The sequence below is a fragment of the Oncorhynchus gorbuscha genome, linkage group LG25 (assembly GCF_021184085.1).
Source record: "Oncorhynchus gorbuscha isolate QuinsamMale2020 ecotype Even-year linkage group LG25, OgorEven_v1.0, whole genome shotgun sequence".
NCBI classification, from domain to species: domain Eukaryota; kingdom Metazoa; phylum Chordata; class Actinopteri; order Salmoniformes; family Salmonidae; genus Oncorhynchus; species Oncorhynchus gorbuscha.
This window is the reverse complement of record NC_060197.1, coordinates 3532119-3552581: the sequence shown is the minus strand read 5'-3', so window position 1 is coordinate 3552581 and position 20463 is coordinate 3532119. Positions and strand designations below refer to the sequence as shown.

The 20463-nt window shown below is 43.3% G+C and overlaps 1 protein-coding gene across 1 annotated transcript in view; it reads right to left on the bottom strand.

Moving 5' to 3' along the window:
- The window catches only part of LOC124014226 (anoctamin-4-like), a 68051-nt gene extending 54597 nt beyond the window's left edge, over window positions 1–13454 (bottom strand). The window contains exons 1-3 of the mRNA XM_046329022.1: window positions 12971–13454; window positions 11608–11688; window positions 801–1038 (exon numbers count right to left, since the gene is read on the bottom strand). The gene's annotated coding sequence lies outside the window, so the exon portion shown is untranslated. The remainder of the gene's footprint in view (window positions 1–800; window positions 1039–11607; window positions 11689–12970) is intronic.
- Window positions 13455–20463: the final 7009 nt, after the last annotated feature.

Below are 20463 nucleotides of genomic sequence, written 5' to 3'. Positions count from 1 at the left end.
ACTTTCTGTTAAAAGGTATCTGTACTTTTACTTTAGCATCACAACTGGGTACTTTTTCCCCCACGGGTACTAACCAGAAATAGACTGTGTGTATGCTTATGTAACAACCATATTTGTTTCAAGCACTGAATTTTTACACCCACCATCTCAGATTGTTCGGAAATTCTTTCTGTTGTTAGAAACATAAGATTATAATTCCTGCTAAATTATTTTGTTGAGATATTAAGCTAATTTATTGCACCCAAATTTGCCATTTTAAATGTATAGGGTTCATATAATATTCAATAAATATAGTGCCTAACATCCAATTTGGACCAAACTTTTTTCTAACAATGAGTTAGACATGAGGAATCCAGAGAAATTGTCAAAAGCCACTCACAGACAACCAACGCCCCACGGTAATTTATTTATTGAGTATTATATGAATCCTATAAATTATGGATGCAATCAATTAGCTTAATTTCTCAGAGATCAAATTATATTTCAACAAATTATATTTCAACAAAATAATGCTGCAGGACATCTTATCTGTTTCTAACTACAGAAATAATTTCAGAACAATCTGAGATAGTGGGTGTCATGACTTGGTGAAATGATATGGAACAATCCAGGTGTGTTCACACTATAATGTGATTCCAGGATACTCTCTTCTGTGCAACTCAGAACCAATTTACCCCGAACGCCAAAGGTTCTGAGCTTAGGCAGGATAAAGCCGTTTCTAGGCTGGAGTTTTAGTGACCAAACCACAGAGCTGAGATTAGAATGAAGTCAGGGTTCAAAGTTGAAAGGTGAAACCTTACTTGTGCTGCTGTCGCTGATGGTCTCCTGGCTGGCGCTGCAGTGGGATGATATAGGGTTGATTGACAGGGAGGCAGGACAGGACACTGGCTCTTGGTACTCAGGGAGATGCGGGGCTGTGGCAGCAGAGGCCTCGGAGCGAACCCCATCAGGACTGTCACACAGGGGGTGACCTCTAGGAGGGAATGGACTCTTCCAATGAGAGATGCCAATGGCCACTTGGCCCCCCGAGATCAAACCCTGTAGGGAATATTAATATCTCAGAAAGAGTTTCTCAAAACATGGACTCCCTTCCTATAACACATAACCCTGGAAAGCATATGAATGTGAACACTTGTCCTTGCAACTTGCATACTTAGTCTATTTCTCTTACAGCAATGTCATGGTTCTTTGAAAATCCTTGTTATTGAATAGATCCCAGAAAGTCAGACATTGCAGAAAAATCCCATTGCTTGAATAGGGAAATTAGTGATATTATTCAAATAATTTCCTGTTTCATAATGAAACTAAGGTTGTTGCTCTCTGGAGGATTGAGTTTTCCACTTATGATTACATTTCCCATATATCAGAAATTCAGGGTTCCGCTTCCCTAGTTGGACCAATTAAGCAAAATGCTGACATATTTCGCACTCCCAGTTCAAAAGAAAAAAAGTAGGTGCTATGTCCATAACAATGCTGCTCTCTAGTGGTTGATGTTGCTCCATGACTGTCCTTTCCCTTGTTTGATGAGTCAAATCTTCGTTTCTCGTTTGTCAGTGGTCTACTTACACATACATCTTGGGAAGTATCATAACTAAGTATGAGGAGGCTATTTATGATAAAAGTATTTTTTGACAGTTGACAACTAAATCTTTATTAAAAAGGTATGTTGTGAAACATTTCCAACTGCAAGCACCTTTGTGGAAGTCTGTCAATTCTGTAAAATCTGTAGAATTAAATAAGAAAAATATGGTAACATTGATAGCATGCTGCAGAGTGTACATTTAACTTGAATTGATTTTAACAGAGTTTACATTATGCATTTGACTTTCCTTTTGAAGCATACCACATGAAGGTTGCCAACACACCCAACAATCCTAAAGACATTGCATGAACGCAAATATCTGCATCCACGCTCAACGGGCATCACACCAAAGAGCAGAGAGCCTTCTTTAGCTTTTCTGGAAACACAACCCCAGCACATTATAAGATACACTTCAAATGAGTGGATTTGTCCATTTCAGCCACAACCGTTGCTGGCAATCTCCATAGACAAACATTGACAGTAGAATGGCCCATACTGAAGAGCTAGTAGCCTTCTTATTAATGCTGTGTAAAGCATCAGTAGACAGTAATACATAATTTATTGCATTTTTGATTAGGCTATATATTACACTGAAGCAAGCAGTAAAATGGAGTTAAGAATGTATCGCCTCTTCGGGTGGCAACTTTATTACTACTCTTTATTCATGAACATAAATCTTTATTCCTATAATTGCAAATGTAGTGGATCCCTGGGAAATCTCAACCTCCATTGCAACTGTATGCTACTTGAAATGCTATAGCATACAAGGTAATCCACACCTGTGTGTGCTTCAGGGTGCCCTCTAAAACCATCTATGCAATGAGCTGCTTGAACGATACAGTGTGTTCTAAGCAACATCTCTGTCGCAGTCATCATAAAAAAAATTGCCCTGCCTAGCTCTCTGAGGAATGTCAGGCCCAGATCACCACCGCCAGCACTTCCTGCCTCTTAGAGGGACCAAGGTACACTACAATGCAGGTGCCTAGAATTGGGCTAGATTTGTATTATTTTGTATTTATTAAGGAACCCCATTAGGCAGCAGCTACTCTTTCTGGGGTCCAGCAACATTCAATCAAATCTAATTGTATTGGTCACATACACATATTTAGCAGATGTTATTGTGGGTGTAGCAAAATTCTCGTGTTCCTAGCTCCAACAGTGCAGTAGTATCTAACAAGACATTACATTTCATAACACTTTTCACAACACATCAGGCAACTACTCTACTACCACATATCTATAATACAAAATCCATGTGTACTTGTGTGTAGAGGGGGTGTATTATCATGTGTAGGCGTGTGTGTGTGTCTCGTCACCATCCCCGCTGTTCCATAAGGTGTATTATTATCTGTTTTTTAAATCATCAGTTACAGCGCATTCGGAAAGTATTCAGACCCCTTCCCTTTTTATACACTTTGTTACGTTACAGCCTTCTTCTAAAATGGATTAAATTAAATGTTTTCCTCATCAATCTACACATTGTAGCCCATAATGACAAAGCGAAAACTGGTTGACATTTTAGCAAATGTATTAAAAATAAAAGCAGGGGTCTCCCGTGTGGCACAGCGGTCTAAGACATTGTATCGCAGTGCTGGAAGTGTCACTACAGATCTGGGTTTGATTACGGGCTGTGTCGCAGCCGGCCGCGATCAGGAGTCCCATGAGGAGGCGCACAATTGGTTCAGCGGCGTCCGGCTAGGATGTCCTTGTCCCATCGCACTCTAGCGACTCCTCGTGGCGGCCAGGCGCATGCGCGCTGACTTGGGTCGCCAGGTGTACAGTGTTTCCTCTGACACATTGGTGCGGCTGGCTTCCAGGTTAAGCGAGCAGTGTGTCAAGAAGCAGTGCGGCTTGGCAGGGTCGTGTTTCGGAGGACGCATGGCTCTTGACCTTCGCCTCTCCCGAATCCGTACGGGAGATGCAGCGATGGGACAAAACTGTAACTATCAATTGGATATCACGAAATTGGGGAGGAAAAGGGGTAAAAAGTACAAACAATTAAAATATATACATATTACTAAAATAAATAAATAAATAAATAAGACCCTTTGCTATGAGACTCAAAATTGAGCTCAGGTGCATCATGTTTTCATTGATCATCCTTGAGATGTTCCTACAACTTGGAGTCCACCTGTGGTCAATTCAATTGATTGGACATAATTTGAAAAGGCACACACCTGTCTATATACAGTTGAAGTCAGAAGTTGACATACACCTTAGCCAAATACATTTAAACTCAGTTTTTCACAATTCCCGACATTTAATCCTAGTAAAAATTCCCTGTCTTAGGTCAGTTAGGGAAACCACTTTATTTTAAGAATGTGAAATGTCAGAATAATAGTAGAGAGAATTATTTATTTAAGATTTTATTTCTTTCATTACATTCCCAGTGGGTCAGAAGTTTACATACACTCAATTAGTATTTGGTAGAATTGCCTTTAAATTGTTTAACTTGGGTCAAACATTTGGGGTAGCCTTCCACAAGCTTCCCACAATAAGTTGGTTGAATTTTGGCCCATTCCTCCTGACAGAGCTGGTGTAACTGAGTCAGGTTTGTAGGCCTCCTTGCTAGCACACACTTTTTCAGTTCTGCCCACATATGTTCCATTGGATTGAGGTCAGGCTTTGTCATGGCCACTCCAATACCTTGACTTTGTCCTTAAGCCCTTTTGCCACAACTTTGGAAGTATGCTTGGGGTCAATGTCCATTTGGAAGACCCATTTTCGACCAAGCTTTAACTTCTTGACTGATGTCTTGAGATGTTGCTTCAATATATCCACATACTTTCCCATCCTCATGATGCCATCTATTTTGTGAAGTGCACCAGTCCCTCCTGCAGCAAAGCACCCAAACAACATGATGCTGCCACACCTGTACTTCACGGTTGGGATGGTGTTCTTCGGCTTGCAAGCCTCCCCCTTTTCCCCCAAATATATCGATGGTCCGTTATGGCCAAACAGGTCTATTTTTGTTTCATCAGACCAGAGGACATTTCTCCAAAATGTACGATCTTTGTCCCTATGTGCAGTTGCAAATCATAGTCTGGCTTTTTTTACGGAGGTTTTGGAGCAGTGGCTTCTTCCTTGCTGAGCGACCTTTCAGGTTATGTCGATATAGGACTCGTTTTACTGTGGATATAGATACGTTTGTACCCGTTTCCTCCAGCATCTTCACAAGGTCCTTTGCTGTTGTTCTGGGATTGATTTGCACTTTTCGCACCAAAGTACGTTAATCTCTAGGAGACAGGCGTCTCCTTCCTGAGCGGTATGACGGCTGCCTGGTGCCATGGTGTTTATACTTGCATACTATTGTTTGTACAGATAAACATGGTACCTTCAGGCATTTGGAAATTGCTCCCAAGGATGAACCAGACTTGTGGAGGTTTACAATTTTTTTCTGAGGTCTTGGTTGATTTCTTTTGATTTTCCCATGATGTCAAGCAGAGAGGCACTGAGTTTGAAGGTAGGCCTTGAAATACATCCCACAGATACACCTCCAATTGACTGAAATAATGTCAATTAGCCTATCAGAAGCTTAACCGACTTGCCAAAACAAAACCAAAACTATAGTTTTGGCAAGTTAACATTGTCCGTAGAGCTCCCAGACAGGATTGTGTCAAGGCACAGATCTGAGGAAGGGTACCAAAACATTGAAGGTCTAAGAAAGTCCAATCAAATAAATAAAATTGTATGTCACATGCGCCGAATACAACAGTGAAATGCTTACTTACAAACCCTTAAACAACAATGCAGTTTTAAGAGAATACCCCAAAAAGTAAGAAATAACAATAACAAATGATGAAAAGGCAGCAGTAAATAACAATAGCGGGGCTATATTCAAGGGGTACCGGTACAGAGTCAATGTGCGGGGGCACCGGTGTCGAGGTACATGTACGTAGAGTTATTCAAGTGACTACGCATAGATAAGAGAGTAGCAGCAGCATTCCAGTGGGGGGGGGGGCAATGCAAATAGTCTGGGTAACCATTTGATTAGTTGTTCAGGAATCTTATGGCTTGGGAGTAGAAGCTATTTAGGAGCCTCTTGGACCTAGACTAGGCACTCCGGTACCCCTTGCCATGCGGTAGCAGAGAGAACAGTCTATGACTAGGGTGGCTGGAATCATAGACGATTTGTAGGGCCTTCCTGTGACACCGCCTGGTATAGAAGTCCTGGATGGCAGGAAGCTTGGCCCCGGTGATGTACTGGGCCGTACGCACTACCCTCTGTAGTGCCTTGCAGTCGGAGGCCGAGCAGTTGCCATACCAGGCAGTGATGCAACCTGTCAGGATACTCTCGATGGTGCAGCTGTATAACCTTTTCCACTACAGCCCCGTCGATGAGAATGGGGGTGTGCTTGGTCCTCCTTTTCCTGTCGTCCACAATCATCTCCTTTGTCTTGATCACGTTGAGGGAGAGGTTGTTGTCCTTGCCCCACACGGTCAGGTCTCTGACCTCCTCCCTGGCCATGCAGTCATGAGTGAACAGGAAGTACAGGAGGGGACTGAGCATGCACCTTTGAGGGGTCCCTGTGTTGATCAGCATGGCGGATGTGTTGTTACCTACCCTCACCACCTGGGGGCGGCCCGTCAGGAAGTCCAGGATCCAGTTGGAGAGGGAGGTGTTTAGTCCCAGGGTCCTTATATTAGTGATGAGCTTTGAGGGCACTATGGTGTTGAATGCTGAACTGTAGTCAATGATCAGCATTCTCACATAGGTGTTCCTTTTGTCCAGGTGTGAAAGGGCAGTGTGGAGTTCAACAGAGATTGCATCTTCTATGAATCTGTTGGTGCGGTATGCAAATTGGAGTGGGTCTAGGGTTTCTGGGATAAAGGCGTTGATGTGAGCATTGACCAGCCTTTCAAAGCATTTCATTGCTTCAGACATGAGTGCTACGGGTCGGTAGTCATTTAGGCAGGTTACCTTAGTGTTTTTGGACACAGGGTCTATGGTGGTCCGCTTGAAACATGTTGGTATTACAGACTCCAACAGGGAGAGGTTTAACATGTCAGTGAAGACACTTGCCAGTTGGTCAGCACATTGCTCGGAGTACACCTACACTCGATCCCTCCGACGTCAACAATTACAGACCAGTATCCCTTCTTTCTTTTCTCTCCAAAACTCTTGAACGTGCCGTCCTTGGCCAGCTCTCCCGCTATCTCTCTCTGAATGACCTTCTTGATCCAAATCAGTCAGGTTTCAAGACTAGTCATTCAACAGAGACTGCTCTCCTCTATATCACGGAGGCGCTCCGCACTGCTAAAGCTAACTCTCTCTCCTCTGCTCTCATCCTTCTAGATCTATCGGCTGCCTTCGATACTGTGAACCATCAGATCCTCCTCTCCACCCTCTCCGAGTTGGGCATCTCCGGCGCGGCCCACGCTTGGATTGCGTCCTACCTGACAGGTCGCTCCTACCAGGTGGTGTGGCGAGAATCTGTCTCCTCATCACGCGCTCTCACTACTGGTGTCCCCCAGGGCTCTGTGTTAGGCCCTCTCCTATTCTCGCTATACACCAAGTCACTTGGCTCTGTCATAACCTCACATGGTCTCTCCTATCATTGCTATGCAGACGACACACAACTAATCTTCTCCTTTCCCCCTTCTGATGACCAGGTGGCGAATCGCATCTCTGCATGTCTGGCAGACATATCAGTGTGGATGACGGATCACCACCTCAAGCTGAACCTCGGCAAGACGGAGCTGCTCTTCCTCCCGGGGAAGGACTGCCCGTTCCATGATCTCGCCATCACGGTTGACAACTCCATTGTGTCCTCCTCCCAGAGCGCTAAGAACCTTGGTGTGATCCTGGACAACACCCTGTCGTTCTCAACCAACATCAAGGCGGTGGCCCGTTCCTGTAGGTTCATGCTCTACAACATCCGCAGAGTACGACCCTGCCTCACACAGGAAGCGGCGCAGGTCCTAATCCAGGCACTTGTCATCTCCCGTCTGGATTACTGCAACTCGCTGTTGGCTGGGCTCCCTGCCTGTGCCATTAAACCCCTTCAACTCATCCAGAACGCCGCAGCCCGTCTGGTGTTCAACCTTCCCAAGTTCTCTCACATCACCCCGCTCCTCCGTTCTCTCCACTGGCTTCCAGTTGAAGCTCGCATCCGCTACAAGACCATGGTGCTTGCCTACGGAGCTGTGAGGGGAACGGCACCTCAGTACCTCCAGGCTCTGATCAGGCCCTACACCCAAACAAGGGCACTGCGTTCATCCACCTCTGGCCTGCTCGCCTCCCTACCACTGAGGAAGTACAGCTCCCGCTCAGCCCAGTCAAAACTGTTCGCTGCTCTGGCCCCCCCAATGGTGGAACAAACTCCCTCACGACGCCAGGACAGCGGAGTCAATCACCACCTTCCGGAGACACCTGAAACCCCACCTCTTTAAGGAATACCTAGGATAGGATAAGTATTCCCTCCCCCCCCCCCCGCCCCTTTAAGATTTAGATGCACTATTGTAAAGTGACTGTTCCACTGGATGTCATAAGGTGAATGCACCAATTTGTAAGTCACTCTGGATAAGAGCGTCTGCTAAATGACTTAAATGTAAATGTACACGTCCTGGTAATCCGTCTGGCCCTGCAGCCTTGTGAATGGAAACCTGTTTAAAGGTCTTACTCACATTGGCTGCGGAAAGTGTGATGACACAGTCGTCCAGAACAGCTGATGCTCTCATGCATATTTCAGTGTTACTTGCCTTGAAGCAAGCATAGAAGTTATTTAGCTCGTCTGGTAGGCTCGTGTCATTGGCAAGCTCTCGGCTGTGCTTCCCTTTGTAGTCTGTAATAGTTTGCAGGTCCTGCTACATCCAACGAGCGTCCGATCCGGTACAATTCGATCTTAGTCCTGTATTGACGCTTTGCCCGTTTGATGGTTCATCTGAGGGCATAGCCAGATTTCTTATGAGCTTCTGGGTTAGAGTCCCACTCCTTGAAAGCGGAAGCTCTACCTTTTAGCTCAGTGTGAATGTTAATTGTAATCCATGGCTTCTGATTGGGGTATGTACGTACAGTCACTGTGGAGACGACGTCCTCGATGCACTCATGTGGTGTACTCCTCAATGTCATTGAAAGAATCACGGAACATATTCCAGTCTGTGCTAGCAAAACAGAACACAGTGTCCTCCATCATTCTTAAATAGAAGAAGTTTGGAACCACCAAGACCCTTCCTAGAGCTGGCCGCCAGCCAAACTGAGCAATCAGGGAAGAAGGGCCTTGGTCTGGTAGGTGACCAAGAACCCGATGGTCACTCTGACAGAGCTTCAGAGTTCCTCTGTGGAGATGGGAGAACCTTCCAGAGAAGGACAACCATCTCTACAGCACTCCATCAATCAGGCCCTTATGGTAGAGTGGCCAGACGGAAGCCACTCCTCAGTAATAGGCACATGACAGCTCGCTTGGAGTTTGGCAAAACACACCTAAAGGACTCTCAGACCATGAAAAACAAGATTCTCTGGTCTGATGAAACCAAGATTGAACTCTTTGGCCTGACTGCCAAGCGACACGTCTGGAGGAAATCTGGCACCATCCCGACGGTGAAGCATGGTGGTAGCAGCATCATGCTGTGGGAATATTTTTCAGAGGCATGAACTGGGGCACTAGTCAGGATCGAGGGAAAGATGAACGGAGCAAAGTACAGAGAAATCCTTGATGAAAACCTGCTCCAGAGCGCTCAGGACCTCTGGGGTGAAGGTTCACCTTCCAACAAGACAACAACCCTAAGCACACAGCCAAGACAATGCAGGAGTGGCTTCGGGACAAGACTCTGAATGTCCTTGAGTGGACCAGCCACAGCCCAGATTTGAACCCGATCTAACATCTCTGGAGAAACCTGAAAATAGCTGTGCAGCGATGCTCCTCATCCTACCAGACAGACCTTGAGAGGATCTGCAGAGAAACTCCCCAAATACAGTTGCGCCAAACTTGTAGCGTCATCCCCAAGACACAATGATGTTATCGCTGACAAGCGTGCTTCAATAAAGTACTGAGTAAAGGGTCTGAATACTTATGTAAATATGATACCATTAAAAAAACATGTTTTTTTTAAAAATAAATGTCCCCCAAAAAGGAAAGTGTTTTTTGCTTTGTCATTATGGGGTATTTTGTGTAAATTGATAGGGGGGAAAACTATTTAATCAATTTCAGAATAAGACTGTAATTTAACAAAAATGTGGAAAAAGTCAAGGGGTCTGAATACTTTCCGAATGCGCTGTACCTGACGTGGAATAGAGTTCCATGTAGCCATGGCTCTACATAGTACTGTGCACCTCCCATAGTGTGTTCTTGACTTGGGTACTATGAAGAGACCTCTGGTGGCATGTCTTTTGGGGTATGCATGGGTGTCTCAGCTGTGTGCTAGTAGTTTAAACAGACACCTCAGTGCATTCAGCATGTCATGGATATTATTAATGTTAGCTCCCTGTGTACATTTAAGGGCCCTGTTCTGAGCCAATTGTCATTTTCCGAGGTCCCTCTTTGTGGCAACTAACCACACGACTGATCAGTAGTCCAGGTCGATCAAACTAGGGCCTGTAGGACCTGCCTTGTTGATAGTGTTGTTAAAAAGGCAGAGCAGTGCTTTATTATGGACAGACTTCTCCCCATCTTAGCTACTGTTTTATCAACATGTTTTGACCATGACAGTTTACAATCCAGAGTTACTCCAAGCAGTTTAGTCATTTCAACTTGCTCAATTTCCACATGATTTATTACAAGATTTAGTTGAGGTTACGGTTTAGTGAATGATTTGTCCCAAATACAATGCTTTTAGTTTTTGAAATACTTAGGACTAACTTATTCCTTGTCACCCATTCTGAAACTAACTGCAGCTCTTTGTTTAGTGTTGCAGTGATTTCACTCACTGTAGTAGCTGGCGTGTATAGTGCAGAGTCGGGGGTGTAAAGTCATAACACATGTGTTTTTCCCGGCAGCAGACTAAGATCGATAACGTCAAACGCTGCACTGAAGTCTAACAAAACAGCTCCCACAATCTTTTTATTATCAATTTCTCTCAGCCAATCCTCAGTCATTTGTGCAAGTGCTTGTTGAATGTCCTTCCCTATAAGCGTGCTGAAAGTCTGGTCAATTTGTTTACAGTAAAATGGAATTGTAGGGGGATTCATCATGGGCTGTGATCAGCTGGCCTAGTCAATAAGTGAATTCAAACAATGGTGAGTGCAGCAATCAGTATTTTTGACCAGGCGAATATTCTGCATCAATAAATCAATTCAATACATTTTATTAGATGTAGCTCATCACATTAGAACACCCTTTGCTTGTAATCCAGGAATTCTCCATGGTTATAATACGCTTATTCATTTCCAATATTCAACAGCACTTACTAGGGTAAAGACTACAACAAACCAATAGGGTTGAATTAGGGGAGACTGATCGCCCATTAGCACTTTAGGGGACCCATAGTGATGCAGAGTACCCTATCCTGGCCAAACAATGGGGAAAGATTTTAAAATCACACTCATCCAGGGGGTATATTGACTCCCTTGAAGGCATCTTATTGAGAAAGGCTATTGATTTGTCATTTTCTGAAGACTAGAGGTGGCTCGAGGTAAAGCATGTGGACTACATTTAGAATGATTTACATTTACATTTAAGTCATTTAGCAGACGCTCTTATCCAGAGCGACTTACAAATTGATCAATCTGTGGATGACTTGTGCCTGGTCAAAAACTCATCCATGCATCCATTAAACATTAGCTTTTTATCTAGGCTACTCTATATCAATTTCATTTGTCAAGAACTCCACATACAGCACCTGAGGAATTGTTCATGTGCAGGTGTAAAAGATGCATGATATTGGATCTGGTCGACTTTTACCTGATAAAGGATAGACTCATTTTTTAAAAGTCTCATTTCTTGGCGTGGTCAGCGTTTTCACACAGGGTCTATTTTCCAAACATTTCTGAAAGTTTCAGCGTGACTTTTTCCCACCAAACCAAATATTGGCCTCCCCTTGGGGTCTCTTTTGGATATAGAGTAAGACATTCTGTAAAGTACAATTACCGATGGTGATCTGACTGACGCAGCTGTAAAAGGTTCCCGTTCCAGTGGAGACGTTGTAACTGCCACTGCTTGGTTCACGGTCTGGAAAGACAACATTATCAGTGGTTGCCCTTGATCAGAGCCACTCTCACATCACACTCAGCCTTCAAGAACATGTTTATTTCCCCCAGATAACCTGGATCTATCCCATGCAAGGTCACACACAGTAGTTGATTTACTGCGTTGGAGTTTCTTGGAGGACATTTTTTTGTGTTTTAGAACAGAAGACAAAAACGCCCCCATTAGTTCGATTAGCTTTAATGGAGGAGCTAAATCTGGCCAGAGGCTGCTGAAACTTACTAAATAAATAACGTCTGTTTTTGGATGGACTTTTGTGTCTGTGTTGGGGAAAGTGCTGCAATATAATCAATACTCTACTCAGAGATGCATGTTTCCTTTAATTCAGGAGGATGTTTGTTGTCGCCACTCTGAAAATGAACTGAAAACATTTGCGCCGAACTACTATTTAAAGTAAAGGCCCACTAAATAGGTCCTAAATTGCAATACTGTCTCCACGTACACTACAAGAGTCAGACTGCTCAAAAGATGCAATGGATGCATTCATTAGCCAAAAATGCATTAACATTTTGGAAACATTTTGGAAACGTTACTAATTATAGTGGTTAGAGCGTTGGACTAGCAGCTGAAAGGTTGCAAGTTCAAATCCCCGAGCTGGCAAGCTACGAATCTGTCGTTCTGCCCCTGAACAGGCAGTTAACCCACTGTTCCTAGGCCGTCATTCAAAATAAGAATTTGTTCTTAACTGACTTGCCTGGTAAAATATTGAAGGGAAAGGGTGCCAACGTTTACGAACAATCACGGAAAAAGTGGAAAAATGCAAACATTTTTCCACACTTGGTGTGCATGCATGTCAATGACTCTCCATAATGGGTGAGCAGTTTTGCTGGCTACGATTATGAGGGTCATCCAGTCAAATAAAAAATTAACCTTGAAAACTATGGTTGATGAGCTGAGAAATAACCAATTAAATCTGGGTCATCAAGGGAAATTAAAAAGTTAATGTTTAATAACTCTGAGTTGGCCTATAGAAAAACAATCACATTTAGGCTTCATCAGGACTATACATGATTTATATTAAGCACCTTAAATTGTTAATTTAAAGTTAGTGTGGGATGTTAGTGTAAATTGTAGCGCACTGTACATTTTGCTACATTGTATCACCATCCATGCACCAACACTTATCTACATAATCAGATATACTAGCTCCTATGTAAAGGGATAATTCATTTGTTTTCATTAATCTCGTGTCGCCTACTTTGCAAACCTTACAGAAAAAATATACAATGCGTTCTTTGGACTTTACCTGCTGTGGAACAGGAGGATAGCCGCGTGTCTGTCGCCAGTGCTGGGCTTCCAGGACACACCCGTCCCGTTTCATCCTGAGATTGCAGACAAACAAGATTTTCATTGACATCTCCGGTTTTACATCCCCGTTGCTGCTCGGTCCCTCCGCTGCATATCCCTGGTTGAATCCTCATACCCTTGTTGAGCTGACGAACCAACCGAACATCAGTCCCAGAACAGTCATGATCCACGAGCATCATCACCAGCAAGTTCAATTCCTGGGATATGTTAACCTGCCTACATGTCTCGAGCACAAGTGTAGCTAATATTTTAATGACGATAAATAAATACAGAACCTAGCCTACAACTACTCCGGATGTATAACGTCTTTTTTATGGATCATTTGGCTTGCCATTCTGTTATCGGCCACCCTGACTTCGTCCTTCCAGGAAGCTTGGAGAATAAGGTCGATGGATTTAGCAGTGGGCGAAGAGTTTGGGACAGGCGAGGTTTTCATGCACGTCATCTAGGTGGCACCCTGCCATACTCTCCTGGCTGATCATAGGCTGCAGATCAATAGATGGACGTGATCCTACAGCTAGAGACTTGCAAAATACGCATCGTTATAAGTTAACCATGAGTGTAGCATATTGCTGTAGCCTAAGCCCATTAAATATATTTGAACCTTAGAGGTATTTTCTGATTTAAGCACACAACCTTTTAACACAGATAAACAGCTAGGTGCAGAGCTGGTCCACAGCATCTTTCAGCACTGTCAGATTCTGCTATAACCTTCAGTCTCAATATTTTAGTCAGGATTTCACATTGGAGGGAGCTCTTTTTTATGCAACTGTTCCAAAACACGCATGCAATCAAATTCTCAGATGATTCTACCCAATGAGGAATACCAGTGTTTATCGACCTGTGGAGTGGTGTGATGAAAATGGTATAATCCGGGATCACCAGGAACTGATCATTGGTGTTCAACAGGATATCTACAACACACCTGTCGCGATCAAACCAAATCAAATTGTATTGGTCACATACACGTGTTCAGCAGCTGTTATTGCAGGTGTAGCGAAATGCTTGTAAGTTTGATATGATCCACAACCAATCCATTCAAATCATGGGGCCATATCCTAAAATGTCCCTGTGAATTTAATTTGCAGTAAGAGGTTCATCAGCAAATCTACTTATGGCATGTAGGCTAAGGTCAATGTCTTTTGGGTCAAGAAGACAAATATGTTTTTGCTCCACCATTCAGTTTCATGTAGTACAGAATGACAGTTTGATATGATATAGCAGCTTCTGCCACCATGTACAGCTTAAAAACACGATGTTGACTCCTTCAAGTTTGTTCAAAAAAAATGTTGGTCACTTGCACTGAAAGAGTCCTTTAAAAACAAGGAGAAAACTTTTCGGTGCAGCGGATGAAAAGTATGTGCGCTATACATTATATGCTTGCTCAGATGCTGTGAAGTGGAATCTCAGCTAAATCGGTGTCTAAAACGAACATGGAGGTATCTAAAATGTATTTTCAGCATGGGCATAACATTTCTTTTTATAGGACACAGTTTGCATTGCAACATCTTAAAACAGGAAAATACTGGAAAAATGTGGAGCATGTTTCATAATTTCTTTGTGTGCGTGTTTATCAACTTTGGGTGGAAAAGCTCCTCAGCAAAGCACAGCACGGTGGAGGAAGGCCCTGTGGCCCAGGGGAAATAGCCCAGATCCGTCAGGTCATTACTCATAGGCCGATATCCTCAATGCCGTGTTCTACATTCACAAACATAAGATGAAGGACCTGGGGACTTGAAGTTAGGGTTTCGCCTTTGCAGGGAACTTCTGCAAGTATCCCTCGCTTTACCTTCACATCTTTCAATGTAAAAGGGGGAAATATAGAAAGTTAGAGCTGGGCTGTTTTAAAGGGCCAGTGCAGTCAAAAACCTGATTTTCCTGTGTAAAGTACTTTTTAAATTCAGGACTAGTAGGCTCAATCTTTGGCTGGAAAACTGTTTTTTAATGTTTGGCAGATTTTGCTGCCATATGCTTTGCTTCTCTTATGCTGAATTCAATCAGTACTTCACATATCAGTGTCTACGCTCTTCAAAAAAAGAACCTAAAAGGGTTCTTCAGCTGTCCCCATAGGATAACCATTTGAAGAACCATTTTGGTTCCAGGTAGAACCCTTTGAGTTTAATGTAGAACCCCCTTTTCACAGAGGGTTCCCTTTTGGAACCCTTTTTCTAAGAGTGTATTTCACACAATTACATTCAATGTTATTATTCACCACGAAACAGTTATCTCTCTTCAAAGTACATTTTGAAGAAACTTTTTGGGGTCACTAGCAGCTGCACTGTTGCACCATCAGACCCATAAAGAGTTGGAGAAGTTTACCTCTAATCTCTGTGAAACACAATACATATTTTCTGATGAGCTACAACGTTATCATAGTCATTTGATATGAACGAAACAAGACCATGGGTTCCTCTTATGTCGAAAAGGGACATCAGTCAGTCACTTTTATCTGGCATCCTGCCTCTTCCCAGGGGTACAGATTCAGTAAAAGGCAACCTGACACTAAATGTGTGTGTATGTGTGTATGTGTCAAAGTGAGAAACAATCCATGTCAGTTGCCTCACACCAATCAGCTGTATGATACACAGCAGTGTCTTTTGTTTGCTTGAGTAGTGTTAGGCCTCACTACACAGCAGTACGTCTTCATTTCACTCACCAAGTAGCCAACAGTGCCTCCTTGCAGCCAAAGAGTATAGTCTAGATACAGAAAGAGGCCCAGAAGCTGTCATCCTTGGAGCTGGAAAAGTACGTAGTCACAGCTTCTTTGGCTAGCTCAGCCAAACAGTACAAAAACATGTGACCATGTCAAGCTACAGAACATGTGTAATACAAGTTGTTGTGTTGGAAACTTTGACAAGAAACTTTGTTGTAGTTATTGTGTTTGAATTGAATCTGAATCTTATTAGCCACATCAACACAACACTTGTGAAAGCCATCCGTCAGGAGGGAGTAGCCCACACACATCAAGCAGGAACCTGTTTGTTACCTAAGAAGAGACAGAGACGTGGACTCATCGTTGCCTTTCTATCTGGGTTCACGTGTCTGCAATATGAGGGCTAGTTCCACTAAGGCTGCGCGTAGTGCTGACTCAGAGGCTTCCTTCCTCAAACTCTCTCTCTGGCAGCAGGGGGTGGGGGGACGCCAGTGAGTAGATGCATAAATAGGCCATGTGCATGACTCCCACTTAACAGATCTCAAAGGCTATCTGTAGCATGACAGATTCCCACTAAACAGATCTCCAAGGTTATCTGTAGCATGACAGATTCCCACTAAACAGATCTCCAAGGCTATCTGTAGCATGACAGATTCCCACTAAACAGATATCCAAGGCTATCTGTAGCATGACAGATTCCCACTAAACAGATCTCCAAGGCTATCTGTAGCATGACATATTCCCACAAAACAGATCTCCAAGGCTATCTGTAGCATGACAGATTCCCACTAAACAGATCTCCAAGGTTATCTGTAGCATGACAGATTCCCACTAAACAGATCTCAAAGGCTATCTGTAGCATGACAGATTCCCACTAAACAGCTCACCAAGGCTATCTGTAGCATGACAGATTCCCACTAAACAGATCTCCAAGGCTATCTGTAGCATGACAGATTCCCACTAAACAGATCTCCAAGGTTATCTGTAGCATGACAGATTCCCACTTAACATATCTCCAAGGTTATCTGTAGCATAACAAATTCCCACTTAACAGATCTCCAAGGTTATCTGTAGCATGACAGATTCCTACTAAACAGATCTCCAAGGCTATCTGTAGCATGACAGATTCCCACTAAACAGATCTCCAAGGCTATCTGTAGCATGACAGATTCCCACTAAACAGATCTCCAAGGCTATCTGTAGCATGACAGATTCCCACTAAACAGATCTCCAAGGCTATCTGTAGCATGACAGATTCCCACAACAGATCTCCAAGGCTATCTGTAGCATGACAGATTCCCACTAAACAGATCTTCAAGGCTATCTGTAGCATGACAGATTCCCACTAAACCGATCTCCAAGGCTATCTGTAGCATGACAGATTCCCACTTAACAGATCTCCAAGGCTATCTGTAGAATGACAGATTCCCACTAAACAGATCTCCAAGGTTATCTGTAGCATGACAGATTCCTACTAAACAGATCTCCAAGGTTATCTGTAGCATGACAGATTCCCACTAAACAGATCTCCAAGGTTATCTGTAGCATGACAGATTCCCACTAAACAGATCTCCAAGGCTATCTGTAGCATGACAGATTCCCACTAAACAGATCTCCAAGGTTATCTGTAGCATGACAGATTCCCACTAAACAGATCTCCAAGGCTATCTGTAGCATGACAGATTCTCACTAAACAGATCTCCAAGGCTATCTGTAGCATGACAGATTCCCACTAAACAGATCTCCAAGGCTATCTGTAGCATGACATATTCCCACTAAACCGATCTCCAAGGCTATCTGTAGCATGACAGATTCCCACTAAACAGATCTCCAAGGCTATCTGTAGCATGACAGATTCCCACTAAACAGATCTCCAAGGCTATCTGTAGCATGACATATTCCCACTAAACCGATCTCCAAGGCTATCTGTAGCATGACAGATTCCCACTAAACAGATCTCCAAGGCTATCTGTAGCATGACAGATTCCCACTAAACAGATCTCCAAGGCTATCTGTAGCATGACATATTCCCACTAAACCGATCTCCAATGCTATCTGTAGCATGACAGATTCCCACTAAACAGATCTCCAAGGCTATCTGTAGCATGACAGATTCCCACTAAACCGATCTCCAAGGCTATCTGTAGCATGACATATTCCCACTAAACCGATCTCCAATGCTATCTGTAGCAAGTAAATGCTGTGTGCCATAGGTTATGAACACACTTTTGCACATAGCCTACCACCATGTACTACAGTATAACACTCGTGCCTCTTGTATTGTCATTCAGCAGAGTGATCTTAGAGTGGAATAGGTCCATTTGTATTTCTGAATGTCTATTACTCAATGTTCAGATGGGAGCTCGCATTTGTATGTGTTAGCAATAGTGTTTTTTTACATTCATGCTGAAGACGCAATCATTACCTTGCTCAGTTTGTCTATAAAACATGGTTTAGTTTGTAACATCTCTACCGTGTCACCATCTTGAAAGTCTCACGTTCGGTGTTCTCAAAAGCGCTCTCATGCACTACTTTACCTGTATTTTTTGGGCTAAGTTTTGTGTTAATTAAAATTCATTATACTAATTCAATGACCATTATACACTGAGTGTACAAAACATCAAATCTTCGGGGCATGGACTCTACAAGGTGTCAAAAGCGTTCCGCAGGGATGCTGGCCCATGTTGACTCCAACGCTTCCCACAGTTGTGTCAAGTTGGCTGGATGTCCTCAAGTTGGCTTGATGTCCTTTAGGTGGTGGACCATTCTTGATACACACAATTTGTGGTCTCTTCTGCTTCTATGGAAGACTAGAGTGGTGAGATCCTGTTTGTGCTGTTGTATTACACTAACACCACTAGATGGCGTAGTTACCAGCAGTATGGTGTGTTCTGTCCAGACTTGAGCCTAGGTGTCACAGTCAGGAAGAAGTGAAGCATGCACACACGCTGATAACCAAAACACTTGCCTGTTTTTCTTCTATACTAATAACCACCACACGGTGACTAGCCTGGTTGAGAACTTTAGTACTACACTCTGCTCTTGGCCTGGGTGATCAGTTTAGAAAGGATACAAACCCTGCCTATCCCAATAAGCAAGGGGAAACACAGTCAGTGTTCTGGTTACGGAGTGGAGTGGACGCCTAAGTCACAATGAGCTAGACTTCCTGATCACAAGACAGGGGTGTGAGGGGCAGGATGTGGGTATGTGAGACTGTTGTCACATACACACACTGACCCTATTCAAACCCTTTACATGTGCAACTGTAATTTCTTTCCTCTTTCCTCTAGGTAAGTGTAGATCTCACACAACCGAATGGGTGTAAACAAGGGTTCTGTTGTATAGCATTCACCCATCCAGTCATATCAGATCATTGATTACCTCAAAGAGAGGAGGATGGACTATTTAGTCTCTGTGGTAATAAAGAGTCTTTTTTACTTGAGATATCAAATTGATATGGTTATAGAGCAATATCTGTTGATACAGTTGAAGTCTGTTTACATACAAGTTTGTTTACATACAAGTTTACATGCACTTAGGTTGGAGTCATTAAAACTATTTTTTCAACCACTCAACAAATTTCTTGTTAAACAAACTATAGTTTCAGTTAGGACATCTATTTTGTGCATGACACAAGTCATTTTTCCAACAATTGTTTACAGACAGATTATTTAACTTATAATTCATTGTGTCACAATTCCAGTGGGTCAGAAGTTTGCATACACTAAGTTGACTGGGCCTTTAAACAACCTGGAAAATTCCTGAAAACGATGTCCTGGCTTTAGAAGCTTCTGATAGGCTAATTGACATAATTTGAGTCAATTGGAGGTGTACCTGTGGATTTATTTCAAGGCCTACCTTCAAACTCAGTGCCTCTTTGCTTGACATCATGGGAAAATCAAAAGAAATCAACCAAGACGTTCATCTGTACAAACGATAGTAGGCATGAATAAACACCATGGGACCACGCAGCTGTCCTACCGCCCAGGAAGGAGAAGTGTTCTGTCTCCTAGAGATTAACGTACTTTGGTACGAAAAGTGCAAACCGATCCCAGAAACAGGTACAAAAGTATCTATATCCACAGTAAAACGAGTCCCACATAACATGAAAGGCCGCCCAGCAAGGAAGAAGCCACTGCTCAAAAACCGCCAAAGCAAGACTACGGTTTGCAACTGCACATGGACTCACTCTGTGTGCAATAATAGTGTTTAACATGATGTTGAATGACTTCCTCATCTCTGTACCCCCACATACACTGAGTGTACAAAACATTAGGAACGCACCCCTTTTTTTTACCCTGGAACAGCTTCAATTCGTCGTGGCATGCACTCTACAAGGTGTCGAAAGCATTCCACCGGGATACTGGCTCATTTTGACTCCAATGCTTCCCACTCATGAATGATGAGTTGTGCATTCTTTTATAAGTCCTTGGGCACCAATGTTGTACTGGACTGTCAATTCACTAACTGTAGCCTGTCTGTTGCTCTGCACAATTTGTGTCACAGTCTCCTTTGTCCTCTTTCATCAATGACCACTGGCCTGCCGTTGGCTGGAAGTCCTTTAGGTGGTGGACCATTCTAGATACACACGGGAAACTGTTGAGCATGAAAAACCCAACAGCGTTGCAGTTCTTGTCACACCCAAACCGGTGCACCTGGCACCTACTACCATACACCGTTCAAAGGCACTTAAATATTTTGTCTTGCCAATTCACCCTCTAAATGGCATACATGCACAATCCATGTCTCAATTGTCTCAATTAAAAATCCTTCTTTAA